Genomic DNA, 6,298 nt, shown 5'->3' with positions numbered 1-6,298 from the left:
TTGATTTTACTACCATCAGCCAGAAGATTTTGAAACAAGCTGTGTCCAAAACAGAGCAGCCTGTGCAGGACTTCTGCTTCTTTTGCTCAAGAGGTTGCAGATGAGGCAGTGGATCTCCAGAAGAAAGGAGACCATTTCCAGGCTGTGGTTGTCTTTCGAGTCCTCTCTGATGCAAATAGTGTTGCAAAATTAAAGCTTTGTTTGAATCACAAAGCTATTTCCACAAGGAGCACCTTACAAGCAATGAGAAAATAAGAAAACCTACTTTTGGACTAGAAATTAAACATATAGAAAACACAGCAGCATAAAATAAAACAGTCTGAAAAAAGGAAATGAAATAAATGAGGCAGTTTTTCACACAGAGTGTGGTGACACACTGGAACAGGTTGCCCAAGGAGGTTGTGGATGCCCCATCCCTGGAGGCATTCAAGGCCAGAATGGATGTGGCCCTGGGCAGCCTGGTCTTATGGTTGGCAACCCTGCACATAGCAGGGGGGTTGAAACCAGGTGATCATTATGGTCCTTTTCAACCCAGGCTTTTCTATGATTCTATGATTTATTAACCATAAAACGGCACATAGTTGATGAAAAAGTTGTTTTTTTTACAGTTTGGTGTGCACACTGGTGGACAAGGGATGATGAAGTTTGGATATTATCTAAGATTTGAATTTTTAAGTTAATATTCCCTCATGTATTCTCTTGGGAAGTAAAATGCATACAAAATGAATACTGTAGAACACTGGTACCTAAAATACAAATAGAGAATTAGTAGAAGAGAAAATTAAGAAGTCATAAAAAATTCCCAATGTGTCATCAACTTACTTAATCATTCAGTTTAAGAAAACCAACTCTCATGTTAGACGGTGTGTATTAATTCCAGTTTTACAAGACCCATATATGAGAACATTCAGAACTACTGCAAAAAAACACACAACCCACATCTCTCATAGGGAAGTCACACATCCTGCCAAATACAAAGGCAGTACTCCAGAGCTCCAGAGTACATTTGTGAGAGAGTTCCTCAAACAGATGAATTTTTTAACACAGGAAAACATTCCTTCTATTAACCGCCTCTCAGAATTAGCTGAGCCATTTTTAATTGAATTCTTTCAGCTCACCCGTCCTGAAATAAGCCACTGGATGAAAAATTTCAGCTCCAACCCTCCTCCAGCTGCAAGCAGAGTCTGTCCTTCAGGGATCAGCCTGCCTTGGGTGCAGCCTTGGTGGTGCTCCCACAGGCAGGGGGTGCTGCGCTCTCATCGCGGCAGCTGCAGGTCAGCACAAGGGGGACACACAAAATTCTGCTGTAGCACCAAATATGGAATTCAAGTTTGGGCTCAAAACCCATTATTCATTATTTCCACTACACAAGCTGATCAGAAATTGAATTGAGGACACTCTTGTAGCCAATTATAAACTATCTTCTAAATTATCTTCTTGCAAAGGAGGAGAATAAATCTCCTTCAGTGAAAGCAAGATAAAACCAGAGTTAATTTTATGCCAGCTGGATCCACAATCGTTTACTCTTCTGCTTGTCAGCTGCACTGCTGCACTATTTGTAATGGCCGTATCTCAGGTTGTGGACGTGTGATGTGAGGGTGCCCAAGTACCAGGATGGACACAAAACTGGCTCCAGGGAAACCGACACCAGAGGTTGGTTGTCTTGCCGAGCTCATCTTCCGCAGTCTCCTTGTGGCCTTCCTGGCTGCTTTTTGAGCACGTTCAGCCTACGAGCTCCTCCAGACATCAGACTTCAGCCAACTGTCCTCCACTTTGACCCGGGAACAGTTGGTGGGATTTTACTGTGACCAGACGAAAATACCACGGAAGCCAGGTGCAAACCACTAGCTTTGCCAAGTTAGCAGCTTCAAAAGCTTGCATGAGGTTTAGAGGGTTGTAACCTGGGAAAAATCACTGTCCATTCCCCTATTTGTCATTTCTGATCTTTATTAATATTCATTCTAACCAGCCCAGGGGGAAATTACTGTGCATTTGCTCTAAATCGGTCAAAACTCCTGAATCAGCCATATGGTGTGAATCCCTGTTTGTCTGGTAGCACGGAGTACATCTTTCACAGCCCTGATGCACACACAAAACTGTCTGCTTTCACTGATTCATAGCAGTGTTGTAAATATAACTGAACTTGTGAACGAAACAAGGTGTTAATTGATGGTGTACATATTCACCCTCATAAACGTCTGCTCCTAAACTACATTTCTTGGTTTCTAAGGAAACCCTTATTCCTCAAAACTGCAGGGATCCTCACTCACAATGCAGTTTAAATTCTTAATCATCTAACGCACTTTCTGCTGTGAGGGGAAAGGTGTAGATACGACCCATCTGCATGTTCAACAGTTGCTTTGAACTTGGAGGAACGAAAGATTTTTGTCAGTGCTGACTGTAGGAAACCATCAATTCTCACATTATGTGAAATGTGATACCGCAGTTTCAACTCCAGCTCCTGACTTCCTTAATTAAGGCTGTGCCAGACATGCCAGGAGAACGGGTCTGCCTGTCTGATCATGTGCAGACAGTCAAAAATGTTTGCCTGTGGCTCCCTCAGTCACTATGCTGGTTTGTTTTATAATGCGACACATAAAGGAGAGAGTGACACTGACAACCCTTGTGCCTCAACTCCAGTTTTGCTTCCTTTCCATGTCCCATGGGTCAGGCTCCTGCACAGCCACCAAACCATGGCCAAAGAGCTAGGGCTGGTGGCTAGCAGCCAGCAGGTGCATAAGTGGGCAGTGGGTCTTCATAGGGTCACAGAATGATCGAGGTTGGAAAGGGACTACATCAAAAAGCCTCAATCTGGACGAAGTTTGTAGGGTACCTCAGCTGATGGGTATGTGGGTTGTGTGCCTGCTGCTTTATGCTTCTGCAGCACAGTTACCTGCCCTTTCCTGTGCACTTTGCATTCTTCCAGCTGCTTGGATGTGCACTGAACTCTGCAAGAGCAAAGGGAGAGATGCTCAGGAAAGCCCCAGTGCTTTTGGGCTTTTGGTGCCCCGAAGTGATCACTCCTGTCATATCAATCCTCCTATCAAAACTGTATGAGAAACAGTCTAAGTTTCATCTCTTCTTTATTACAAGCAAAATTTCAGATAACCTTTGACTCCTGTGGGACCAGATTCTGGGCTTTTTAAACTCTAGCAGGTCACACCAGACTAGCAGAGCCCACTGGCCATCACAGAGCTCCATGGCTCCACAGCATGAAGCCTGCTGCCCTCTATTTCTGAGTCACAGACTCTAGCTGGTATCGCTTCATTATTCACATCCATTGCTACTCCTGCCCTTTTAGATTAAAAAGGAAATAAGTAGCATGTTATTTTCTCTGGGATCATGGGTTTTTTTTTCCCCAGAGAATAAAGGGAATCGTCCACACTATCATAAAGTCTGAATCACTGCTGAGAAGGTTACAAAACCATGTGGATAAACCTGCCCAATTGTAGGTGGCCAACTTGTTGTTGCTATCAAATAACTCTCCATCAGCCCTGTCTTTCAGCCTTCCCACTCAGCAACTGCCTCGGTAGAAATTACTGAACACATTTTCGCTGCCATAAAAATTGGCCAGAGCTATATTTCTAGATTCCAAGAAAGCTTTTGACAGCCAACCATGATACTTTATGTAATAAGTTGTCAGCATACTGTGTATCACCTAACACTGTCACTTGGCTTAGGTCAAAGCTGTCAAATTGCCAACAAAATATTGTTGCGAGAAGCACTAAATCTTCTTTTCAGCCTAGTTCTATTGGGGTCCACCAGACATAGTCCTTGGTCTGTTATTGTTTATACTATGTATAAATGACCTACCACATGAATATGCATTAAAAAAAAAAATTAACGTGTATGTTGACTACATTGCCAGCAGATGCTGCATTCAGATTTCAGAAAGATCTGTAAACTAGTAGTGGAGGACCACTTATGGCCAGCTCATGGTTTTAAAAGTACACATAACAAGTGTCTCAGACTACAGTCCAAACTTTGAGCCTCCCTGTTTTACTCACAGGCTGCATTTATGTCATACGTTAAATTCACATCTGAACTATCGCTTTAACCACGTTGTGCCACCTGTTCAGACTGTAAAAGTCCCAACTGACACAGGAAGTATTCTTGTGGACTGAGGACTGGGAGATGAGAGGTGGGGAGAGATCTGCATGGGGCTTTGGGAGCTGCCCCTACCTAGGAGGTACCTTGAACAACCCTGCTGCAGCCCAACTGTGGGGACTCTCCTGTTTCCCTCAGTTGGCCTGATGACTGTGAATGAAGGGGAGAAGGAGGGAGAACCCATCGTCAGGAAATCTCAGTGCAGCAGGTGAGACCACAAAGCCTGAGCTACAGGTGTCATGCACACAGGGCAAGGTTGGCGTACACAAACAATGTTGTCTTCATTATACTGAAAGTCCTAAAGGAACAAAAGCAACACGTCGTATTCTCTTTTCTCAAAAGTCTATAAACCGCCTTTTAAAAACACAGCCTTCCTGAAGCACTTTGATCAAACAAGCAGTCTCAGATGCACTGAAGTGCTTTAAGGATCTGCACACATCTATCATAGCCAATATACCCTGCAAAGAGTACAAACCAACACAGAACTGCTGTGCCATCAGTCTGACGGCTGGCAACAGAAAGGTTAGTGCTAGCACTGGGCAGTTTCTTCTTAACCCTGGAAACCATTGTCCGCCTCTTATTTCATGTATGTTGGCACTGAAACTTCATATTGATTAAACTTGTTAATTAAAGTAATTCTCCTCTAAACTGGAATGTGCAAGAACCAAGTCATGCTGCTGGAAAGAGTGCATCATTTAGAGATTCTCCTATATCATAATGACATATCCTATAGGAGCAGAAGACAGCAAACCAGTCCCCTTGGATTCTGGATGCCTGGCATAAGGCTCTGTTAAGTGTCTTAGTTTCTATAGTGCTAAGCAATCACTCTGCCTGAACCTTTAATTCCTTTAAGACAGCAGAGTAGCTCAGACACCTTATACAGGATGAGGGAGCTGTGCACTGCCTCCCACCAGTTCACGCACTCTTGCAGAAGTGTGCTCTACCACACGTGCTCACATTGCCTAGCCGAGGCTGTTGTGTCTATACAGCTATCCAGGAGCTGGCTCTGGCTCTACGGCTCAAAAAGGCACAGACTGACCAACATACACTGTGTGGCATTTGATGCTGTGTCTACTGCGGGCCCATTGGGATACTCCTACTGACCTAAAAGGTAAATGTGGCACTCTGGTTTTGCCATTACTGCATTTGGCCCTGAAACAACAGGAGGACCTGCAGACTGGGACAGTGGCATTGTCCCAGCAGGAAGCAGAGGCCTGATGCTCACACACGGGAGCTGCAAGATGAACAGAGAATCCAGAGTCGGTGCAAGATGGGTGAGAGGAGGGCTGAGAACATAGGCCAGGCACATTCCAACTGTACTGGGGGGGGAGGAAGGAGGGGGAAGAAAGAATCTGCCATGCACTAAGGGCATGCCAAGGTGTGTGGCTGGCGGGAGGTCAGGCCTGCTTCCTAGCCCCATGTTGATGTGACAGCCTGATTTTCACTTCTTGAGGGAGTGCAGTGCCCTCATGGTGCGAGGGGGCTGAGGTCCCCCCCCCGAGGCCCTGCCATGCCCAGGTGTGATGCGGCCTGCTGTTCTCCTCTGTGCTGCCCAGGGCTCCCTGTGGTCTTCCAGCACCTGGGGTGGTCTGTGCCTCATCCCAGGGTGGCTTGAAGTATGAACAAAAGGATGAAATCATCTTATGTGGCAGCTTTGTATGTGGTCAGGAGGAGAAAAAAACAAAACTCATGTCCCCTTTTGCCCTTTGAAAATAAAGCAACTGTTAGGACCTTTACAGGGCTATACATTCAAACTCTTATTGCTTTGATTGATGACTTGATTGTGCCGACAGCAAAGGCTCTACCAGAACTGCACCATTGATTACATGGTCAATAACTTGATATAATTATTATGCCAAAAATACACTTTTATATTAACGCTGATGTAAATGTGTTTCGAGATATGAAGAGGCAGTGGATGCATTGTGACTCAGAGAGGAGAATCAAAGTCACAGCATGGGACGGCAATAAAGAAAAGAACACAGTAATGAGGAGAAAAGCCTAAGAGAGAAAAAAAGGACAGCACTTGACAGACTCTTTGCAAGTTCGAAAACAAGCAGTTCTGAGAGCCGCATCATTAGCGAAGCCTAGTTTACTATGAAACCGTGTCCTATATTCTCAATCCCCTCCTCCTCCGCCTGCATGCAGCAACCCCAAATCCTCACCGCGCACCGCTTACAGCCTCAGCCCT

Source organism: Meleagris gallopavo, chromosome 2 (assembly GCF_000146605.3).
Source record: "Meleagris gallopavo isolate NT-WF06-2002-E0010 breed Aviagen turkey brand Nicholas breeding stock chromosome 2, Turkey_5.1, whole genome shotgun sequence".
Classification (NCBI taxonomy): Eukaryota; Metazoa; Chordata; class Aves; order Galliformes; family Phasianidae; genus Meleagris; species Meleagris gallopavo.
The sequence above is the reverse complement of the archived record's forward strand: the minus strand, read 5'-3'. Positions refer to the sequence as shown.